Source organism: Pseudonaja textilis, chromosome 2 (assembly GCF_049901715.1).
Source record: "Pseudonaja textilis isolate UNSWEBS1 chromosome 2, rPseTex1.2, whole genome shotgun sequence".
Taxonomy (NCBI): domain Eukaryota; kingdom Metazoa; phylum Chordata; class Lepidosauria; order Squamata; family Elapidae; genus Pseudonaja; species Pseudonaja textilis.
The window spans coordinates 116,416,492-116,439,902 of record NC_141991.1 but is presented as its reverse complement, the minus strand read 5'-3'; the positions used below and the strand labels follow the sequence as shown (position 1 = coordinate 116,439,902).

General features: G+C 37.7%; 1 protein-coding gene across 15 annotated transcripts in view; it reads right to left on the bottom strand.

Annotated features, from left to right (window-relative positions):
* Positions 1–23,411, bottom strand: part of LOC113436991 (uncharacterized) — a 266,907-nt gene that overhangs the window by 105,484 nt on the left and 138,012 nt on the right. For 2 of the 15 annotated variants that reach the window (XR_015741855.1, XR_015741861.1), the window contains one exon: positions 10,327–10,510. The exons of 10 other annotated variants lie outside the window; for them this stretch is intronic. The gene's annotated coding sequence lies outside the window, so the exon portion shown is untranslated. Of the gene's footprint in view, positions 1–10,326; positions 10,511–15,030; positions 18,001–18,097; positions 18,416–23,411 lie in introns of those variants that run through there. 3 more of the 15 variants (XR_015741857.1, XR_015741863.1, XR_015741864.1) reach the window with 2 other exon arrangements.

The window sequence follows — 23,411 nt, the reverse complement described above, 5'->3', positions numbered from 1 at the left end:
TTAAAACCCAGCCACATCCTCATTTTCCCAGGAGAATTCCAAATTGGATTAATATTCTTATCTGATCTTAAAGCATTTGTCATCTGGTAATGGAGCCCATAGGGACATTTAGCTAACTGCAGAGTTGCCAATCTTTTCAGTTTGGGGAAACTGTTTTATTATTCTTTTACTTTCAAATATAGGTGAAATTAGACTGAAGGAAATTGGCATCTTTCACTTACAAACTCTTATTTCACCAGAACAATTGTTATTACTGTTACTACTCTTCTAGGAATAATTCATTGCCAAGATCAAGAGAAGCCTAGTAGCCATCTGGAAGTAATGGATTAAAGTGCAAAAAGGTCTATTTCTCCTCCCACTCCTTTTTTAAAAAATAATGCTGACCTCTTTTACTAACCAAATTGACACCCTTCCTCCAGTTGAAATAAATATCATAAATGACTATCATTGCAGGAAAACATCATTTATCAAAATAAAAACAGGGTTTTTTGTTTTGTTTTGTTTTGTTTTGCAGTAAAGCTCCTCTATTTTGAACAGTAATTCTACTTTTCTAAAATGCAATTAGAAGAGAGTTCTCTGATTCCATCATTTTCCTAGAGAGAATTCTTATAGGCCTTTAGCTATAAATAGCCAAGTAAATAAAAAGTTTCTTATTATTCTTAATGGACACAATAAAATTATTGTCTCTGGTAAATAAAATGGCCAAATCAAGTTGTGAAATAATCAGATTTAAATAAGATTAAATTATGTGGATCTGGTTTTTATCTATATTGATTCTCATTTGTTGTTATTAACAAGTTTCAATAAAACTATTTCATATTGTTTTTCCCTTCTTATATAGACTGTCTCACGCATAGTAACTGTACTATTATTAAAGTATTAACATTTTATAAAACAATTGAAACAAGATACCATATATATAATAAATTTCCATGGATTTGATACTAGCACTGGATATTTCTGAGGCATATATTCAAGATCATGGAAAAAGAAGAATAAAATGCCTAAATGAGACATTTTCAAAAATAAGGTGAAGTATTAACTTTTGAGTATCTGTGAAAACAAGTTATACCAGAATTGGAACTTAATCCCTCCATATAGTCTTGATACATCCTTGATAACAGAATACTAACTGAATCAAGTAAAACATTGAAAATGAAGGTAAATTTTTCATAAATTATTGGCCTCTCAGTAGAAATAGCAACAATCAAAACGTCATATCTGCTATGAAGAATGCTAGCGGCAAAATATCTAATGGTATGATCTGATGAAATCAATATTTTTAATTTATACTTGATTTCCTAACACATGTGGTTTTATATTATAGAGGACAAAATTAATTATTTTTAAGATAATACAGTTCTTCCAAAGATTACACTGATTGAACTGTTTATCTAGCTGCATGTCTATCTCTTCAGGAAATAATATATTGATTATGTACCATTTAGCTGATGGTGACTCCTAGCGACCACGTAGATAGGCTTTTTACAGGATGCTCTACCCCCAACATGGGTTTTCAGGTTTTCCAGTTTTACACCCACAACTGTTTACAGGAAATAATATATATGGTTGAACTATATTCCCCCTCAAGTCTTGCTGAGCTACCTCATTGGGAGGCAAGAGGAGTTCCTGGGAGGAATAAGCAAAGAACCATATGAGGAATTACACATCACCACAATGAGGCACTACAGCAGGACTGAAAAATGAGGGTGCTAGTGGCACCTGCAGAAAAGATATTCAAATAGTAATTCCACCTACCTATGAGCTAGCAGGGTAGTACACTGAAAAGAAATCATTTATTTGTTTTCATGTTGTTGTTTTTGCAGAATCTTAATTGAACTGTTTTAATTGGTCTTAATTGAACTGTTTATGAAAGCAGATTTTTATAATAAAGTAAAGTGAAATGCCCTAATCCAGATCAATACGCATGACTTTCAAACTTAATCAAACACACAAGTCTTGGAAATATATGATATAATTTTCACATCAATTAAAGCTGTCCCTCTTACAACTCACAAAAAAAATTTTGAAGATTGTTTAGCCTTATATTTTTTGCTGCTACTGCAAGTAAACCACCTGAATATTAACATAAATATTTATCAGATAGTAAATTGCAGTTAATCTCTGTGGGCGCTTTTGCACAGGGGTGTCTAACTCACAACGACACATTGTCATCATGTGACGTATCACAACTTTTTTCACCTTCGCTAGACCGGGGGTAGGCATCTGGCCCATGGCCCGCAAGTTTGACACCCCTCTTTTAGCAGATGTCTCCCTAATTTGTGAGGTGGCAAACTTCATTTGGAATTACAAGTTACAAAATAATGTCTAATGAATAATGTCTTCCATTGATTGATTGATTGATTGATTTCATTTATATGTCATCCTTCTCACAGATTCATGACTCTGAGCAGCCTTGAATAAAACCATAAAAAACAGTAATTACAAAGAACACTCTACAATTAAAACATTGGTATGAAATGGGCTAGAGACAGAGGACATTATATGTTACACGCAATATAATCACCTCATTAAGTCTCCATTTCTGTGAGGTCTCCAAGCCTGATTACATAACTAGGTTTTAAGGGACTTCCAGAAAATCATCAAGGATGGGACCAATCTCGTCTTGGGGAGAGATTATGTTCTACACAGGGCAGTCATAAAAGCCGTTTCTCTGGTCAGGATGAATAAAGTTATTTAGGTATCTTTTGAGCCTTTCTGCCAAGATGGAAGCAAAGATTTTGTAATCTGCATTCAGTAAAGAAATAGGTCTATAGTTCTTAATTTGTGATGGATCGGCCCCTTCTTTTGGAATAAGTGTGATATAAGCTTCTGACCATGTTTTGGGTATTTTCTTATTTAACATGGCTTCATTCATAACTTCTAACAATGGAATGCTCAACGATTCTTGTAATGTTTTATAAAATTCTGCCGGGAGCCCATCTGGGCCTGGTGCTTTTCCATATTCTTCATTATTCATGAAGAAGGATATTTTTGTGGTATGTTTATGTTTATCTTGTTATGTATGCTTATGTTTATCTTGTTATTAAAAAATAAAAAAAAATTATAAAAAAAGCCGTTTCTCCTAGGTCTCATTAGCTGTAATTTCTTAGCAGATGGGTCCCATACCATACCTCTTCTGCTAGATATGGTATGATGGAATGAGCAGAAGTACTTGGTGGTGGTTACCAACTAGTTTCACAAATATAAATTGATTGGCATGAAATACTTGCATATTTCCTATCAAGTAGACATAGGTCATGAACTAAAATTATAATTGGTGCAAAGGTGAGTGTATCAATGGTTATACATAAGAAAGCAAGTTAAATATCACCTTACATTTTCCTAGTTATCTAGCTGCTATAAACAGTCTTAAATATTTTCCATGTTGTTGGAAGGAAATTATTGTCAACATGTTTGAGGTTAGTTTTTCCATACAAATATAAGCCCAATGTTTCTTACCAAGATGTTTTAAATAATACTGATGATCAATGGTTAGACATACTCCTTTTAAAATATTATTCTATTTACCTAACAGTAAGGGAATAAAAATTCCACATCAGCATTAAGTAGAGCATCTGTGTTCAAGATGGGATAAAATATGTCTGACACATTTACTCTGGACTATTTCCAATTGATCCTATTCATTCAAGCCCCATATTTCTATCTCATTATGCATGGAATATATCCTTCATACTAACTGTCCACCATTCCAAGTTTAAACCAATATGGTTCAAACCAAAATTACATAAAGTAGCACTTTTTTTAATCATGATACTGTATCCAGTAAGTGGCTGAGGCTACAAAAGAAATCTCTCTATCTACTACATGTATAGAAATAAATACAGGTAGTCCAGAGGTGGTATTCAGCAGGTTCTGAGCACTTCTGGAGAACAGGTAGCAGAAATTTTGAGTAGTTCAGAGAACTGGAAAATACCACCTCTGACTGGCCCCGCCCCCATCTATTCTCTGCCTCCCAAGTCCCAGCTGATCGGCTGTGTCTTCTTTGGTTACCCTGCGGAGGAGAATGGAGCTGGAAAGCAGGTTAGTGAGGTGGGGAGGGAATGGGGATTTTGCAGTAACCTTCCCCTGCCGTGCCCACCAAGCCATGTCCATAGAACTGGTAGTAAAAAAAAATCTGAATCCCACTGAGGTAGTCCTTGATTTACAACCACAATTAAGCCCAAAATTTCTGTTGCTAAGTGACACAGTTGTTAAGTGAACGTTGCCCTATTTTATGATCTTTCTTGCCACAGTTGTTTAGTGAATCGCTGAAGTTGTTACGTTAGTAACAAGGTTCTTAGGTGAATCTGCCTTCCCCATTGACTTTATTTGTCAGAAGGTTGCAGAAGGGGATCACATGACCCTGAGACACTGCAATCATCATAAATATGAGCCAATTGTCAAGTGTCTGAATTTTGATCACGTGACTATGGGGATGCTGCAGCAGTCATGTGACAAACAGTCATAAGTCACTTTTTCCAGGGAACGGTCACTAAATGAACTGTTGTAAATTCAAGACTCGCTAAATAAAAATCTTCTTCCTACTCTTCAGGTTCTCAGTCAGCTGAGTTTGGATATAACAGCTCTTAGCCAATAGGGACCTATAATACAATAACACATATAAGTCCCACACCACCACTTTCTACTTCCTGATGTTTAATTGCTAGTTTATCAACAACAAGAAAATCTGGAAAATTCAAATTTGCATTATCTCCGTGCCAAATCTGACAAAGGAATATCAAATGAAATGCTGGAAAAAACCTGAAGATTTTTCATCCATGCTGCTATATTCTAAGGAAAAGTTAAGGGAGTTGTGTTTCTCCCACTCATAATCATTGTAATGCTTCCACTGAAATTTCCCTCTGACCACAGTGCCAAGATAACTATTCCCATTCAGGTGCCCAAATAGGATTAACTGGACAGCAAGAACATTGTTATTGTATTGTTTATTTCTGAGGAACAGTTTTATTCCCATGTAGTGAGGTGCTCTTTGGAAATCCAATGTGGAAGGAACTTTAATCATCTATCCTCTCCTACATGGAAATTTTCTTTTTAAACATTCTCCCTTATATGTTTTTCAAAGGCTTTGAATGGGTTAGCTTACGTGGAAATAAGAAAGAAATTAGAGAAATAGTGAATATAGTAGAATATGTTGGAATGTGAATGGAATTAGCAAAAGTGAATATATTTCAATTTTTCTTGTTCCAATAATATATGTAGTGTTTATGTATCAGACACAGGAGCAATAATTTTAAACAATAACCATTCTTGGCAATCCATGATGTTATTGTCTACTAACCTTTGTAAAATGAAGAACATTTTCCATAAAACATAATTCCTTTGGGACCAGCCATCACAGGATGACATCCCACTTCTAGCAATCTCATTGTTTCCTTGATCTGTCCATTTGATCAGCAAGTAGAAATTAATTTAACTGCTAATTTGCATTTCCCAGGCTAATCCATGAATGGTGATGCACTTGACCTAAATATTGCAGGCTATTATTAAGTTTCTGATATTGCACTCCAATCAAACTCATTTAAAGTACATACACAGGAGAGCTGATTATTTACAAAAAGTATATTTTTTTGTTGCTTTTGAGACATTCAAAAGGCAAATGATTCTGGCTTTTACACTTATTAAACAAATGGCATAAGAATCATGAGGAGGGTTTTTCTCCTGGTTGTTTTACTAACACTCCCAGAAGAATTATATCTATAGAATCTTTGAGAAGTCTAACATATTCAGGGAGCCCATGGTAATCAAATAATAGTAGCAGATCACAGGCCTACCTAAACAATCAATAACCTGATACACAACACAAACAATGCAGAAATGGGGCAGAACTTTTTCCATTATGGATGTAAAAAGCTATAGAAATCATCTATAATTGGGGTAATTCCATGCCATTAATTAGAATACAGGAAATATCTTCCCACACATACTCAACTTTAGCCCTCACCACATAAAAACTCAACCTTAGATCTTTTCCATGCAAAGCAACAGCCTTACCATTGAGTTACGTTCTCTCTGGACTTTTTCTAACCATCAGTCCAGTGGCTTGATTTATCTCAAAGGACCTCCACTCTTCAAAGACATTGTTCATTTCCTCAACCTTTCTTAATAAAAGAAAACTCCAAAACCAGATACTTGCCTTTGGGGGGAAAAAAAAGATAAGTCACTTGCATCTCCATTCACTACCACCCAAGAAGTCTGGTCTTCTGTCTGTTTGTCTGTCTAACTCCAGAAACTTCAGAAATAATTCTTTCTGGAAAACACAGTTTCTTAGTAGAAAATTATATTTCTTAGCACCTTCTTATACATCAACAAGTTCTGGAATCAAAATACTTTAGTTTAGTTTTTGAGCAGACTCGAGTTGAGCATAACTAAATGAAGGAGTCAGTTGAGATTGTTAGGTTATTGACATAAACTAGAAGATGCCCTCCTGTACTGGTTATTCCAAAACTTCTTCAAAGTTAAGATTGTTTTGCTTAAGAGGTTGGCGGGGGAACTCTAGTAGGATATGAGGGAAAGGGAACTCTGTTGTTGTTTTGCAGAGAGAGGACTTGTCTTCAGTAGCACTTCCCAAAATTGTTCCATTTCACATTAATCCAGGAAAGATCTGGGAATGGAAGAAGTTTCTCTACAAATGCCCTCAGGCAACAGTACGCATGTGAGGGTTTTTTTTAAGTTTAAACACTGCAGATCTCTTAGCCACCATGCACATTCAAAAACTGTGTGCTTCCATCTCCACCCAGTGTGATAGTGATTTCTTCACAATATACTTGTAAAAGAATCTTTGCTAAAAATGTGAGTCATCATACTGCCCTCCCACAACAAAATTAAGTCATATTTTTAAGACAGTATGTATTTATAAATATGCTAAGTGAAATCGAACAATCTTGAATTCAAATTTTAAAATGATCGGTTGGTAGCAGGCTACTGGGAAATCTTTCCTTCTCCATCTCATTTCTGTCTGAAAAACGGGGATAATCTTTACCTCTGTTTTCATTAAATTCTTGTGGAGCTGCATGACATAGGGAAACCTGGGTACCATCTTGTGGTCAATTAAACCCTCCAAAAAACACATATAAGCAAATGGCACTGGCTCTTTTGCTTTTGATTGAAGTCACCCTGACTCTCAATTCTACTAATTATTCTTACAGCTGTATAACCGAAGAAAAATTAAACTGCGCACAAGGGGAAAAAAATTCCAGCCATTGGCAACATCTAAGGTGGGTTAAAAAGCTGAGGCTTGCTAGAATGTAGCACCCAAAGGACTTGACATCAAGAATTGTCGCCTGGGTGAAAGTCTGCATACGGTATGATACACCTGCTCTCAGGGTGGTTGATCTGCAATACAGTCACAGAAAGCAATGAACGGTTTTCTGTGGTACGTCTTCACCACTGCAGACAGTTAGTAGTCATATATTTCCTCCAAACATTTTCAGGATGAATCACTGCAGCAGGAGTTGGTGGATACGCCTGGTTGGCAGCCCATTATGATTTTTATGATGTATCCACAGAGGTTTGTGTTAGGCTTTCTCCAACATATCTGCCTCCTACAGAAACATAAAATCTTTCAGCAATGGCAGCTTGGTTTTCTGGGGTTTTTTTCTCTCTCTCACTGTCTACCCATGTCCCACACCTCCACCCTAGTCATACTTTGCTGAAGAAAAACCAATCCTTTCCTCTTCTTCCTTATAATTGCTTTCTTCTCCTGGCACTCAGTCTCAAATATTTGCTTTAAGATAAACTACTCTTCTAGTAGACTAACACCATGGTGTTAAAAATGTGGCATGTTCATAAAAGGCAGAATAAGAAAGACAGGTGGGAATTGGAAAATTGGTCACCATCAGATGAATCAAACACATTTTGTCATGAAATGCCACTTCACTGTTAGACAGGGTGGGGCTACTTTGCCTACAGCCTACATTGGGAACACCTATGAGAAGATCCTGCTTATGCCAAAATTGAATCACACGGTAACAGCAGATGTAGGATTGACTCCACAGGCTACATGCATACATCCCATTATCCTATGAAAAAATCGTAGTCTTCATCTAACTAAATATTCATCTAATACAACTCTGTTCAAATTATTGGACATATGTTACACAATTTTCACTGCTCTCTCGGTTCTCCCTCCCTCCCTCCCTCCCTCTCTCCCTCTCCCTCTCTCTCTCTCTCTCTCTCAGGTTGCCCGAGAGCCAAATTGATGAATTTCAAACAATGTATAAACTTCTGCAAAGAACAATATGAAAATAGATTAAAGTTATTTGCAAAGGAAACTTCTGGCTCAGCTGACCATCCTCAGGTGAGGATGCAGAAAAAGAGGAAGGGATGTATTTCTATGATGCTCAAAGGAGCACACCGGAGGTGGTATTCAGCAGGTTCTGACCAGTTCTGGAGAACCGGTAGTGGAAATTTTGAGTAGTTCGGAGAACCGGCAAATCCCATCTCTGACTGGAGATTTCGCAGTATCCTTCCAATGCCACACCCACCAAGCCACGCCCACAAAACTGGTAGTAAGAAAAATTGAATCCCACTACTGGAGCACATGTATATGTATGGGTGTGGGTGTAAGAGGAAGAGACTAGTATTTTCAGTAGGTGAAAATGAGCTTCGTGGGATTACATATTGGCAGTTTGAGAGAAGCTATTATGTATTGGCAGCACAAACTATGTTTTTATATTTGTTTACTTTATCTTAGAAGTTATTTGAGGAATTTGGGTGATTTGCAGGAGGCAAAACATTTTGGGTGCAAAAGAAATTGCTCCCTAGTTTATCAGTTTGTCTTTCTTAGAAACAGGTATTTTGTTATGCTAATAAGTTGGACAATTACCAAACTCTACAGACAGCCCTTTTGGGATAGTGCTCACCGCAGGTCTCAAAAATTCAAATGGGACTGTTAGCCCCCAAAACTAGAGACCTGAATATTGAATTTTAAGAAGATCAACCATCCTAAAAGTGGTGTTTGCATAGTTTATGGAATCCCAGGAGCCCTTCTGACCTCCAGCATGATATGTGTAATATTCCATACATATCCCTTCCCATTCACTATACCCACACATCCCTCACCCTTCCTCACAATTCACCAATCCCCAGTGTCCAAACAGCATATCTAGAACAAAGAGGAAGTCAGTGGTTTTCCCCTTCCTTCCCTTTTCTTCCCCAATGATTCAGATCATGGGGTTTCAGCTGCCATTGGCAGGAAGAATCCAGTCTTCTCTTTCTTGCTGAAGCTGATAAAATCCATCAGTTAGGTGATATGGGAGGGGCTTCCTGAAGCTTCCCAGTCTAAATACTGCATAGTCCAAAGCCTCCCAGGTTCTTAGGGTATATCTCATTTCTTGAAGCCAAGACTTAAATAACCCAAATTTATCTCTTTCATCTGAAGACTGCTGTGTCATAGTTGAGGATTTCTCCTGCAATTCTCATTTCTTCCCCCTCCCTCCCCACACACACACTGTGCTTCCATAAATATTCTGCACATTTTGGCAACTCTCTGCATCCTTTGTTAAAATGGTACAAGTCCATTTACAAGGGAACAGGAGCATTTGAACCAAGGTCTAATATAACCAAACTAAAAAACTAGAATTACAATCTCCTCACACCCCAAAGTTGGATGTTGCTCCTCCTGTCATCCCAAGCTGATCAATATATGGGAGTTGGTGGTAAGAATAGGGGAAGGCCGCATGCATATGTCAAAAGACTGTGGAAGTGGGCAAGGGGCAGTTGCAATGGAGCAACATGGGCAGAGAATACATCCTGTCTACATACTGAGCAATGTTACTTCCTTCCAGGGGTATACCATAATCATTGTGGCAAACTTTGTGGAAAAGGTTACACACTGCACTCTTAGGCATTAACCATCTGTCTAAAATTCAAAATTACCCTCCTGCTTCATCAGTGATGTGCTAACTCTTTAAATCCCTAAATTTTGGTAACATGGAATGCTTGACAGACTTCTACTTTCACACATCTGTCTGGCACACACTAGTATCATCTGAGATATGTTTTGGAATATCCAGGTAGACACAATGAATAGCACATCTGAGTTTTGATGCTAGCATTTGGGATATTCTTCCAAAGACAGCTCCTATAAAGGGCTGTTCATTATATGCCCTCTTCTCTGGACAATAGTTGGCTCTTGGAATAGAACATTCAGGAAAGTTGGATTGGCCAAACTACCCTTGTTTGCTGAATATGATCCTTGTCACAGTCTTTTGTATTTACATGTTAGCTGGTTTGAATCTTAGTAGTGGAAGGAAAATAGAAATTTTTGAATTGGTTTATTTCCAAATAAACATGCATGCATACCTTTTATGAAATTGATTCCAAAATGATGTAATTTAAGAGCATCAAATTTCTGCTTCTTGTATATGGGTAACAAATGATGAGACTAAAAATGCTGAAAGAATGTTCTAGAAACGTATCATTGCCATCATCATCATCAATCGTCAACAGCATCATTCAATGCTTCGACCAATTGCTCCTCATTCTGCTGAGAAGAGACATCAAAAAGGTACATATTTTATTTCCTACTACCCAAATCTCCATCCCAGGCTTCTCCCAACATGGACAATAGCAGGAAAGACAGACTGAAATGCAAAAAGGGAAACCAATGATATATAAGTCATTTCTGGAATAATCGGTTTGAGATGACTAAAATATACTTGCAATTTCTATTCTCATATAAAGAAAACAGTGTCTTTCTTCCTGCACCATGGGCATCTTTCTTTTTTCATTCCTTGTCTCCTATCACTGGTATTTGCATTTCAGTATATTATTTACCTTCACAGAAACATAGGTCACACACCAAGATGTAATGATGCGTACTATTACATGACTCATCCTACAACTATGTGTCTGTCTATTACTTTTATGGATAAAATATTGGGACTCTTTTAAACAGTATGTAATTTATTACAAAAGCTAAAGTCTTTTAAAGAAAAAAGAAAAGTTGCTTATTATTATAAGCAAAAACCTTGGATTAAAATAAATCACAATTTTAATATGAGTCCCTGCTTGATCTGTCACCTCAGATAAGCAAATTGACCAATGATTAATTGTGAAGCACTTACCCCATCATTAGGTTTCTAGATCTGCTTCCAACCAATGTATTTGACAGCTTCCAGGCCACTAAGCTACCTTCCTCCTTTATTGCCTGCAGAATAGGCACAATACTCCAAACTCCACATTTTTTCAGAGGTTGGAGGGGCATTTCTGATGATACAGTACTTAACTTTTGGGGTGGGGGGGTCACTTTGAATGAGTGTTGACTCCTGGCAATTGCCTGGGCTAGTCTCTGCGGTTTTGTTGGCAAGACCTAGAGAAGTGGATTGCCATTGGCTGCCTCCTAGAGCTGAGAGAAACTGAAAAGCCCAAGTTTTACCCAGCTGGTTTTATACCTAAGGCAGGATTAGAACTCCTGGTCTCCTGGTCTGTAGCCCAGTGCCTTAACCATGACATCAACTGCATATATTATATATAGCAGTTGAAGAAGCTTCTTGGATGAAAAGGGAAATGTCTTCAAAGAAAAAGCAGAAAGTCCAGTTGCTTCTTGAAAAAGCACCTTTGGGACAGGACATAGAATGAACAGTTACAGGAACAGCGTATTTCTAACCTAAAGAAGAGAAAGACTGGGGTGATATAATAGCAATAGCACGTAGACTTATATAGTGCTTTATAGTGCTTTATAGTCCTCGCTAAGCAGTTTACAGAGTCAGCCTATTGCCCCCAACAATCTGGGTCCTCATTTTACCCACCTCGGAAGGATGGAAGGCTGAGTCAACCTTGAGCCTGGAGGGATTTGATCTGCCAAATTGCAGTGGGAATAGCTTGCAGTACTGCACTCTAACCACTGCACCACGAAGACTCCATAATAACAATCTTCTAATATCTGAGGGACTGTCACAGAGAAGTGGGGGGGGGTTGACCTATTCTCTAAAGCAGGGGTCCCCACCCCACCCCCATGGCCTATTAGGAATCAGGCCACACAGCTGGAGGTTAGTGGTGGGTAAGTGAGCAAACCCAAAACCATGCCCCCTTCCCTCTCCTGTGGAATTTTTGTAGAAAAATTGTCTTTGGACTAGAAGATCTCCAAGGTCCTTTCCAATTCTGTTGTTTTGTGTTCTAAATGTACATCTCCAGCTGACCCCTTTATTTTTTCTAAGCAGCATTTTTTAAAAAAAATGTTCATTAAGTGAAGCACTCTGGTCTTTGCATTGCCATCAAACAGCTTTTAGTAGCAAGGAATGGGAAGTAGAAATAAAGAGAAAGCCACTGAGTTTGAGGTCACAAGTTTTTTTATCTACGATTTATAGCAGTTGCCAGATGGAAGTAAAGCAAATATAAATTACTCAGGTAAAGAAAATCAGACAGTGCATATGCATGCTTGAACCCAAAGTATCATTTCTGTCTTTTGTAATCTCTCTCTCCCCGTCCCTCCCTCTCTTTTTCCTTGAGAAGATATATAAGGGAGGATTTCCTGGGAAAGACATTTTATGTTTTACAACTAGCAAATCAATCTGTGATTTATCTTCAGAAGACACCTTGGATACAATTTTCTCTTATTTCCCTGCAAAGAAAGGATATTCTTTACAGAAGATCTTGGACATGTTGAAGAAATGCTTGGGGGAGTATTGGATCATGCAAAATCCATAGACTTTTCCTTGCACACCCACTGTTGGCCTTTTTTGACATGTGAGTTTGGATGTTGAAAAGAATCGAAGTCAAAAAGGTTAAAGGATGAATCTAACATACGTTTCTCCCATCTGTGGAGAAAATGATCTTGCCCCCTTAGAGAGGAAACTGAAATTATCCTATGATGCTGGAATGTCTTCCCAGGGACCACTAAACTGCAGATTTCATTTACTTCTTTAAAAATTGATGATGTGCTGTCCACTGCAATAGCAACAGCCCTTCTGCTTTATGTGTCAGCTTTACAAAGATGGCTAATAAGAGGGGCGGGGAAATAGGTGTCAGAATGAAGAATTGGGATTGAGATAATTTGGGATTAAAACTCCACTTTTCTATGAAGCTCCAGACAATTTTATGTGAGAATAAAACTCAAGATGGAGAAGAAAGAAAGTGTTATTTTTTTTAACCTGAGCTTTTAAGGCAAAAGAAAAAAGTAATATAAATGTAAATACTGTACATCAATCATTCCCAAAAGGAAACCTCCTTTATAAACGAGAGACATTCTGCAATGAATTTAGGTTTAAGTTAAACATGCTAAGAGTTTATCACCTTTATTCTTTGTTTATACAGTATGTGTTCCTCTTCCAGATATATCTATGCTTATTTCAGCTGTAAAATGGGCCTTACTTTGGAAATACTCATCCAGCCATACTTAGTAAAATAATCTAGAATTGCTTATTATTATTATTTTCCACCAAGCCCTGGATTCATTGGGATTTGTCCTAGTAGCACAGTCATTTAATAAAACTTCATTCCAGCAGAGGAGGCCCTTACTGCTATTCCCTTAGTGTGAAGCTAGTATAGGAAGTTCAGGCATTTCATCTTTAGCAAAGGAGCAAGCTGGCACAATAATCAAGCTGTGATTGGGAACAGAGTGTGGTACTTAATTAAGGCTCTGTCTTTTATTCTCAGGAGGCAATTCAGCTGGGCTTGAATAAACTAGAGGACCAGGGCATGGTGGGAATGTCTTTCGAAGGAGCAGGAGAATTGGGTCTCCCGGGCTGCCTCATTAGCATGACAATATCCCCCAGGATGCACTTGGCATGATGTAATGCTCAGAATTAGAGAGATGAAAATGTTCCTTGCAGGGGGCTGCAACATTTGCAGTGCGCACTGGCTGTTACTTCGGGGCATGGAATTTCTGGGTCCGTCTTTCGGCAAAAATTGTTTGCTAATTGAGAGAACTTAAGCAAACAACATGCTATTAACTCCCCCTCCCTCCTCCCAGCTTTTCTCAAGCAGCACTAAGAAACCAGCAACCTTGGCGATACTCATCGCAAGAACTTAAGAAGCTGAACCATTCTACCAATAGTACCTCTTAACTCTTTTGAATAAATTCCGCTTCAAAAGAATTGTAATGACCTGTGAGGAGCACAGAAAAAGCCTTTTCACTCTTAAGAAAATATACAAGAAAATCTGACATTCAAAAATGCCTCTAAGCCAGTGGATAGCCTCTATGGTGACATCCCTGTGAAGAAATTGAAAACATGGAGCCATTTTGCAATAGAGCAGTTATCTACCAGGCCTATTTTGCAATCCATTGCCACCTCCCAAAACTCATTATAGGAATGCCATGAAACACATTCACACCTTGAAAACCTTGCTGGTGGATATAGATATCCTGGCTTAAGTTTCACTACCTCCAGTTGCCAGTATCTGTGGATCCTTTGAAGGCTGAAAAAACCAGCATAGATTAGAGAGAAGTGTTGAAAGAACAACTAGTCTACTCTCTTAAATGATATGACCAAATACTAAAAACTATACTTCCAACAGGGCGAAATGTTGACATTTAAATCTAAAATTCAGATTTAGATTTAAAGTTAAATCTAAAGTTCATATTAAGACAGAGAAAGACTGATAGATCGCTAGAGGAAATAGGGATGGCTATTCTGTTTCTGTGTTCATTTTCAGTGTCATTTAGATTAAGCAAGGTCCTGTGCTGAGGCCCTAAAATAGAAATTAATTCTCAGAGTTGGGGCTAGCTGCTGCTAAAAGCTAGCAGCAGTAGGAAAGAAAGAGTGAAGAACCTTTTGTTTGTGGAAATGAGTATAAAAAATTAGCAGAGTTATGACTGGTCTACAAGCTGCAGTTGGGACACAATTGTGGTGGCCAATTTCTTACTGGGGTCTCTGTGTATCATGTTACCATCCTGTGGAAGCAATCAGGCTACTACTGATTAACTGCTAAGCCAACCTGGAAGTTTTGCATATGATTTTGTACAACTGCAATATCTAAAGTGCCACCTTTACCAATGCAAATTGATCGTAAAGACTGTAAGGCATAGGATGATTGTATACAATCATTTTATCTTGCAGATAGAACCTGTGCTCAGCAGTGTCCTCTGCCTTGAAATCCTTGAGGCATCAATTTTTAGGTTCCTGTATATATTTCTTTGCTCTGTTCTTTTCTTTGTATTAATTGAAGTGTCCTTCCTTCCTTCCTTCCCTCCCTCCTTCCTTCCTTCCTTCTTTCTGTGATTGATGATTGATGTTGATGATGTTGTTGAAGATAAATAGTTAATTGATATTCCATTTTATTGTGTACAGCACTTCTAATTAATTTAAATTTTTATCACTTGTCCAGTGACTTCATGTCTATTTATTTATACATTGACAAAATTTAGTCCATCTTTTCTTTAGGAATGCAAGACGCTTATAGGGAGGCAGGTATCTACTTTAATTTTATATGTACACGATCACCAACTCTTTGAGATAGGTTGGGCTGAGAAAGAGATACAAGTAATCGTCGACTTAGTTCATGTAGTGACCATTCAAAGTTAAAACGGCACTGAAAAATGTGACTTATGACCATTTTTTACATTTATGACTGTTGCAGCATCCTCGTGGTCATGTGATCAAAATTCAGATGCTTGGCAACTGGTTCATATTTATGATGGGTGCAATGACCTGCAGTCATGTGATCAGCTTCTGCAAATTTCTGACAAGCAAAGTCAATGGGGAAACCAGATTTACTTAACAGCCATGTTGCTAACTATGGCAAGAAAGAGCGTAAAATGGTGCAAAATTCACTTAATAAGTGTTCCTCTTAGCAACAGAAATTTGGGGCTCAATTGTGGTCATAGGTTGAGGACTACCTGTACTGGCCCAGAATTATTCCCATGCCTGTGGGTGAATGACCCAATCCTGGTTCTTATTTTGCAATTTTAAACTTTGCTTTGCATTTAACCACAAATTATGTTAGAACTTAATACCCTTAATTCCTTTAACAATCTACAGTAGTATTTTTATTAGCGTATTAATTAATATTTCTTAAAATCTTGTTTTTTCCTTGAACTTTTTAATCCTACAATATGTTTTCCACATGCCCAATTTCATGCATACTTATTTTATAATTTTGACAAAGGATATTTAGTTATGGAAGCATACCTTCATATTTATATAAATATCTAATGTGCAAAATTCATTTTAACAGAATTGACAATTTGTTTTTGCTTATTTGTTATTTATTTATTTAATTTATTGGAATTTGTCAAACAAAAACAAGAACAAGAATAAGAGAATAAAAATACAATGATAGGGACGATAGGCACTTTAGTGCACTTATGCATGCCTCCTCTACTGACCACTTAAGTATGAAATAAGGTCCATGGAAGTCAATTTGTGACTAAAACTGTGAAAATTTGTAGCTGAGGCAACTGAATCAGGTAGGGTCTTCCAGACCTTGACAACTCTATTACAGAAATCATATTTTTACAGGTAAGTTTAAAACTATTTACATTGAGTTTAAAGCAGTTGCTCGCATGCATATTATTGTGATTAAAACATTTAAAGAAAAAGTCATTTACAGGTAAAACATTACTACATATAATTTTGTATGCAATACCTAGGTCTGACAGCAAGCGACTCAGTTCTAAGTTATCTAAACTGAAAATTTCAAGCCTAGTAGCATAATGAATACTATTGTGTACATAAGAGTGCGAGACTTATTGTAAGTCTTCCAGAGTCATATTGTTGAATTGGGCAGCCATATAAATCTCATACATCCATGCATGCATACACACACACACACACACACACACAAACACAACTTGAACTATATCTATAATTGCATTCTAGCATAAATAAATTGCTAGAGCCTCTTAATACTACTGAATATGTGGAAGTTATGGCAACCCCATAGGTATGAAATAGCTAATTGCATGTTAATCTTAATTATTTGGGCATGAATATTTATATATAGGTGAAATGTTCATCTGTACACTCTTTTTTCTATAATAAAGTGTGATTATAAGAAAGGAGAATAGAAGGCTACAAATTTTACAAAGTCTATAATGAAGAGCAATTGACAATTAGCAAAATGTTGAATCTATCCAGGAGTTTACTGGAAATAATTATTTGAAATTGCTGGCACGCTTGGCTTATGATTCAATGTCCTAACTCTGTGCAACCACATGTTTTGGACTTCAACTGTCGTCATCCCTGTTCCTTGGGAATTCTGTAGCTTGTGATTCTGATACATTAGGAGGATGGCAAATTGAGAAAGGCTGTGGTACTATATGCATTCATAGCAGTTGATTATACTGCAAATATAGTGCTGGAGCTATGAGATTCTTTCCCATTATAAATCCAGCTGGTTTCTTCACTTTGTAATTTGTGTTTTTTTTTTTTTTTTCAGAAAATAATTGGAATTCAGCTGCTCTATTTTTTTTAAAAAAATCTCCATATATATATATAAATTGTGGAGTGATTGCAGCATACACACATTTTGAGCAAGCATTTTCCCCCTAGAAAATCATGACTTGAGGTTAGGGAAATTCCTTTTGTGGGTTTCACACATCCTTAGTTTAGTCTTCATTGTCAGCCAAGCTTAGGACTGGCACAACTGCAGAACTAAAAATATACCTTGAGCACTGGGTGACTCATTTGGTGGTCCTTAGACTCTGAAGACACATGGCACACAACCCTTCAATCAGAAATGCCCCTTACCCACCCTCCAAAAAAATAGTAGTGGTCAAAACACTAGAAAGAGAGAAAACTCTAATAAAAAAGGAAAGGCTCTTCAAGATATTGCCTCTAAGGTGTCAAGAAAGGTAAATTGTTTTAATGGATTTGCTATGACTATTTCAGAGCTACATCCTGCATCTGTGAAGTGGGCAGGGCAACCATGAATAAAAAAAATGTGTTGCTGGATGTACAGCAGAGCTGCCTGCAAACATAAAATGAAAACATGATTTTTCAAAGGATACAAAGGACATCCCCCTGAGGTATCAAACATGAACAAAGTAAAGACAAAAAGGATCTATCATAGGCTTCTCTTGTTTGTGTACAAATTCAGAAAAAAATGCACTTCTCTCTCTCTCTCTCTCTCTCTCTCTCTCTCTCTCTCTCTCTCCCCCCCCCAAGAAAAATATAGGGGGGGAAATCTATAGACAACAAAATGGAAGAAAGAGTGTTAGATGAAAACATTTGATAAAATGGTACCCACTGTGACTCTGTTATTCTATTGTGTGCAACTCTGTTGGCTGTTTTGCCTCACTGGCCATCGTACTAGAAGCATTATTCAGTCCCATTTTTCTGAGTGGCTAAATCCGCAAATGCTTACTCACTCTTTTTTTCCCCCTTCCTGATGGGTGAACCGTCAGATAAAAATTTGACAGTGGTAGTAGATACGTAAGGTTTGCACATAAAAAAAATCAAGGGTATAAAATTGATTCCCCATGTTTTTATGAAGGACCCGAAATAAAATCCTGGAAGGAGAAAATAAATCATGTGAAAGGAAATCAGTTAATTTAGGGTACAACTTCCATCTTCCATAAAACCATCCCTTTCTTTATCTTCCTTACGCCATGCAATATTTCTGTTTTGGTGTTAATACAAAAATAAATCCTAACATTTCTTTAATACTTAGGACTACCTGTCAATGAATACTACATTGCACTAGAAATGTTTTAATGACAGAAGGAAGGAAGTTTGTGAATTTCAATGTATCAGCTGCTTTTTCATAAGTCATCTAGATCAGGGGTTCCTTAGCCCCAGACTATAGACTAATACCAGTACCAGTACACAGCCTGTTGAGAATTGGGCCATGGAAGCAGTGGGTAAGTACACAAAGTTCAATTTACACATGCTTGGTATTAGGATGCCCATGCAAAACAACCCTTCACCGACCCTCCCAGTCCCCAGAGCCAGAAAGGTTAGGGACCACTGATTAGAAGACCATTTATTTCGTATTAATTTTGATGAACTTTTCTCACTTCATGTCAAAGAAAGATTGAAAAGTGGATTGATTGTCTATATCTGTGCCATTAGTTAATTATAAGCAGAAGTTTTTCTCTTACTTAGGATCTATAGATATGCAGGTATGTTTTCCAGAAAAGGAAAATAATGGTGATATTTAGAACATGGTTTCTCTAAAAAGGTCTCATTGAAACCACATTGGTACAATCTTAGTCATTTACAGTCACCATTTTCCACAACACATTATAAGTTCTGGCTCTTGATAGTAAGCATAATTAAGATGGAACACATGCTTGTAAAAATGTTTGTTTCCGTTTTGGGGAGTTGTTTTAATAAATATTGAGGAGTTATGTGTACATTATACCCAGGTGAGATGCAAAGAAGAGAATGGAGTAAGTAAACCTCATGTGGAAAGTGTTAGGTTAGACTGTATAGCTGTGAAGAAAGCCATATTTAAGGAGGATACCAAATAATATTTAGAACATGGTTTTTCCAAATCAAGGCATGGAGAAAGAAATGAACACTAAAGAATGGAGCTTTGCTGCCTTAAAATTTAGCTGTCAGAAACTTCATAAATATTATTGTCTTATAACATGAATAAGAGGAATGATTTGGGAAGGGAATGTATTTTGGCATTAAAATAATTTCTCCACTACCTCAATTAGATCAAATGATCTGGAAAGGTTCTCCTTGGAGAAATCAAACTAATGTGCAGATGGTTGAAGGGCCTGATGCTTGCTTTAGAGGTGTTGATATGAGCATTAGTCAGCAACACAGATTGCAATGAAGTAAGTGAATAATGCTGTCATAGCAGTCATTCAAAACCATAAATTAATTATTCCACACTGGTAATTGAAACCATTTTAGGAATCAGGTTTCGGGAATACTATCCAATGCTCCCTAGTAAATTTGTGACTGTTTAAGGCCACCACAATGTCTGTAGGTTCTATTTAGATTCACAGACATTACACTGAAGAAGATACTACATAATAGTAGGCAATTAGTTCTGCTAAGGCAACAAAATGGTTGAAAGACTCTTAGGTTTACAAGTATCATGAACCATATTTTCTGCCATTGGTGGGGCCAATGGAAAACTTTTCAACAAATAAATTATAGGTAGTCCTCAACTTACAAACACAATTGAGCCCAAAGTTTATGTTGTTAAGTGAGACATGGTTCAGTGAGTTTTGCCCCATTTTATGACTTTTCCTGCTGCAGTTGTTAAGCGAATCACTGCGGTTGATACGTAACACCATTCTTAAGTCAATCTGTCTTCCCCATTGATTTTACTTGTCAAAAGGTCGCAAAAGGGGATCTCATGACCTTGGGGCATGGCAACGGTCATAAGTATGAACCATTTGCCAAGCATCTGAATTTTGCCCAAGTAACCGGATGCTGCAATCGTCATGAGTGTGGAAAAACAGTCATAAGTCACTTTTTTCAGTGCTGTTGTAACTTTGAATGGTCACTAAATGAACTGTTGTAAATTGAGGACTACCTGTACTGATCCTGAATGTGACTGCCACTGTGGAAGATATAGTATTAATATGGGTTAATTAAATGGAACAAATGCTGGAACCTTCCATATACAGTATATCCTCTGTTTTTTTTCCCTTTCTGATTCTTTGGCAGTCAGCTCTTACTTTGGAATCAGCTATTTAGGTCATTTTCAGATAAGGGAATGTAAGGGATTTATAATTTTTAGGATTTAATATGCCTGGGTAAAATCATCATTACTCAAAAGGGAATCTGCTTCACCCCAAATGTTTGTTGCATGATATTGGACTATTAGCAGATGGCAGCCATCCTGGTTCGGTCACATTTGATATCATTCCAGCATATTTCTGCTACATGGGACGAAAGGAGGCAAGTTTTGCCCTTGAGGACGGCATCCGCTTTGCTCTTTGACTGCAGGCATTTCCCCTCCGCTTTCATGGATTGAGAGAGTGAGGTGAAAAGGTCAATGGCCCCTTCCCACTCCAACAGAGGCTTCTTGAATCCCTCCAATGTACACAACTGGGAGAAGAAATGACAAAGGCATGGTAAAGAGGGGGTGGTGTACCCTGAGGACAGAGATTTAATTTTGCCCCTTTGGGATGTCTATCCATGTAAGAACTGTGTTGGCTTCTGCAGATTGCGCTGTCTGTGGTGGCCTGACCTTGTCCCTGAGGGAAGAGTTATCTGATAAATCTCTTCCTCACAGGGCATCAGGAGACTCCTGTCCCTTGACTGCCATGATTTTAATGAGCAGGCAGAGTGAGTGATCATCACATGGCCAAGCCCAGCTGTGAAACCCCAGGCACCACGAGCCACAGCACAGAGCATCCCATTAACTTCTTCCCTTTGAAGTCCCCGGGGTCTCGGCTCCTCAATGGCCAGCTGCCCGACTTCAGCCTGCAGGCATTTGAAAGACATTGTTCAACATTGTGTTCACCTGATGGGAGAATCCAAAGACAGAACTGATGCCGGGGGAGCTGTCTCCTTCTGCTGCCTTTAAAATCTGCCTTGGGGTTATTAGGACTTGGGACAGATCCACATTTGGCAAAAGTCTCAATTAAAGACTAATCAGCAGAACATGGCCATTTGAAAGTTGGAACTTCCTCCGACTGATTCAATGGCCAAAGGCTAAAAATGTTGAAGCAGCCAAAGTAGTTAATCCAAGTAGGATGATTTTCCTCACTGTCTACCATCCCACTGAAGGAACTGCTGATTTGGCAGTATTTTCTTTTGATCCCAATGGTCATCTACAGGAGTCCTCTATTTTTTTAAAAAAAATAGTATACTAGTTTTGATTCTCCTCATTTGTCTCCTGGGAAAACATGTGTTGACACTATAGTCATTAGGATCCATTAGGACTCCATTAGGAAGGTGCTATTTTAAACATTGAGTGTTACACAAGATTCATCCAATCCTTTGCATTCAACTCTTTCAAAGTCTTCAGCTATGTGCCCTAAGAGAACCTGAATAGTTTGGGTCTTACCTCACTGATGTTGCTCTGCTCTGCTAGAGTTACCACCAAGCCCTCCACAGGGATTTAAGTTAAGATCTCTAGTGGGTCCTAGATGATTCGGTCAGGGTCACAAATGGTCACGTGGAATGGAATCCATTACCAGAGTCTCTGCTGAGCGTCATTTTATTGCTTCCTTGAGTGCCACCATAAAGTGGAATGGGAAGCAAACCAAATTTATCCACAGCACACATCTCATCCTGCCTGTGAAGACCCTTGAATAAAGACAAGCCATCCAAAAGTACCATCATTTTATCAAGGTTTATCTAAGCTGTGAAAATCTGGATGAACATAGCAGGCAGCAAAGAGCAAGATTTTTTTAAATCTCATCTTCCATTCATATTATTTTCATGTCTATTTGTCTATCTATCTTACCTACCTACCTAGGTATCTATCTGTCTGTCTGTCTATCTATCTATCTATCTATCTATCTTATCTACCTACCTATCTATCTTTGATGACCTTATTAGTGAGGTCATGCTTCATAAGTACTAAGAGGCTTTGATACACCTGGGTACATTGATGTCATATTTATGTGTCTGACAACACTGGAGGTCTTCACTAACTCCTACACTGAACTAATCAATCCAAAGCTCAGTTTTGCTTCATAGATTTCTGTTTTAAAGTATGAGCAAATATAGTGTAACATTGTACACAGGTAATTTACTGACTTTCTGAAGTTACAGCAGCATTGAAAAAAGTGACTTATCACTGTTTTTCATACTTACAGCCAGTGCAGCATCCCCCATGGTCACATGATCAAAATTCAGCTGCTTGGCAATTGTTTTTATTTATAAGGGTTGCAGTGTCCTGGAATCGTGTGGTCCTCTTTTGTGACTTTCTAACAAGCAAAGGCAATGTGGAAGCCAGATTCACTTTACAACCATGTTACTAACTTAGTAATTGCAATGATTCACTTAACAACCATGATAGAAGTTGTAAAATGGGGCAAAATTTAGTTAACAACTGTTTCACTTAGCAAAAGAAATTTTGGGCTCAATTGTGGTTGTAAATCAAAGACTACCTATACATTATTAATGTTCCAGGTGCAAGCTAGGTGGTTACTTACCAGCAAGAACTCTCATCTCTTTAATTGGTAGTTTCCTCTTTTTGCTATAGTCAGGATGCTATTGGTATCCCACCATGCTCTTTAAATCAAGCAGAGGATCCAGCTCCCCCTCCCCCCCGCATGTCTGTAAAACAGGACTGGAGAAGCAGCAATGATTGGCTGCCAATGTTTATGCGCCATTGGCTGTCTCGGGAGGAGGGTGGACAAAAGGACACTTGGTCCACATTAGGGAATGGCAATCTTTTGGAAACCAAGCTGGCAGTTGATATGTCTTGAGAGCCAGTTTGCTACAAGAGGCAGAGCAGATGCAGAGAAGGGGGCCTCTGGTTTTCATTTCTCTCTCCACCCCTCAATTTTATTTTATAATAAAAGGCATATATTGCTTCAACATAAAAAAAAGAACACAGCAGTTTTAGGTAGAAGTTTTTGT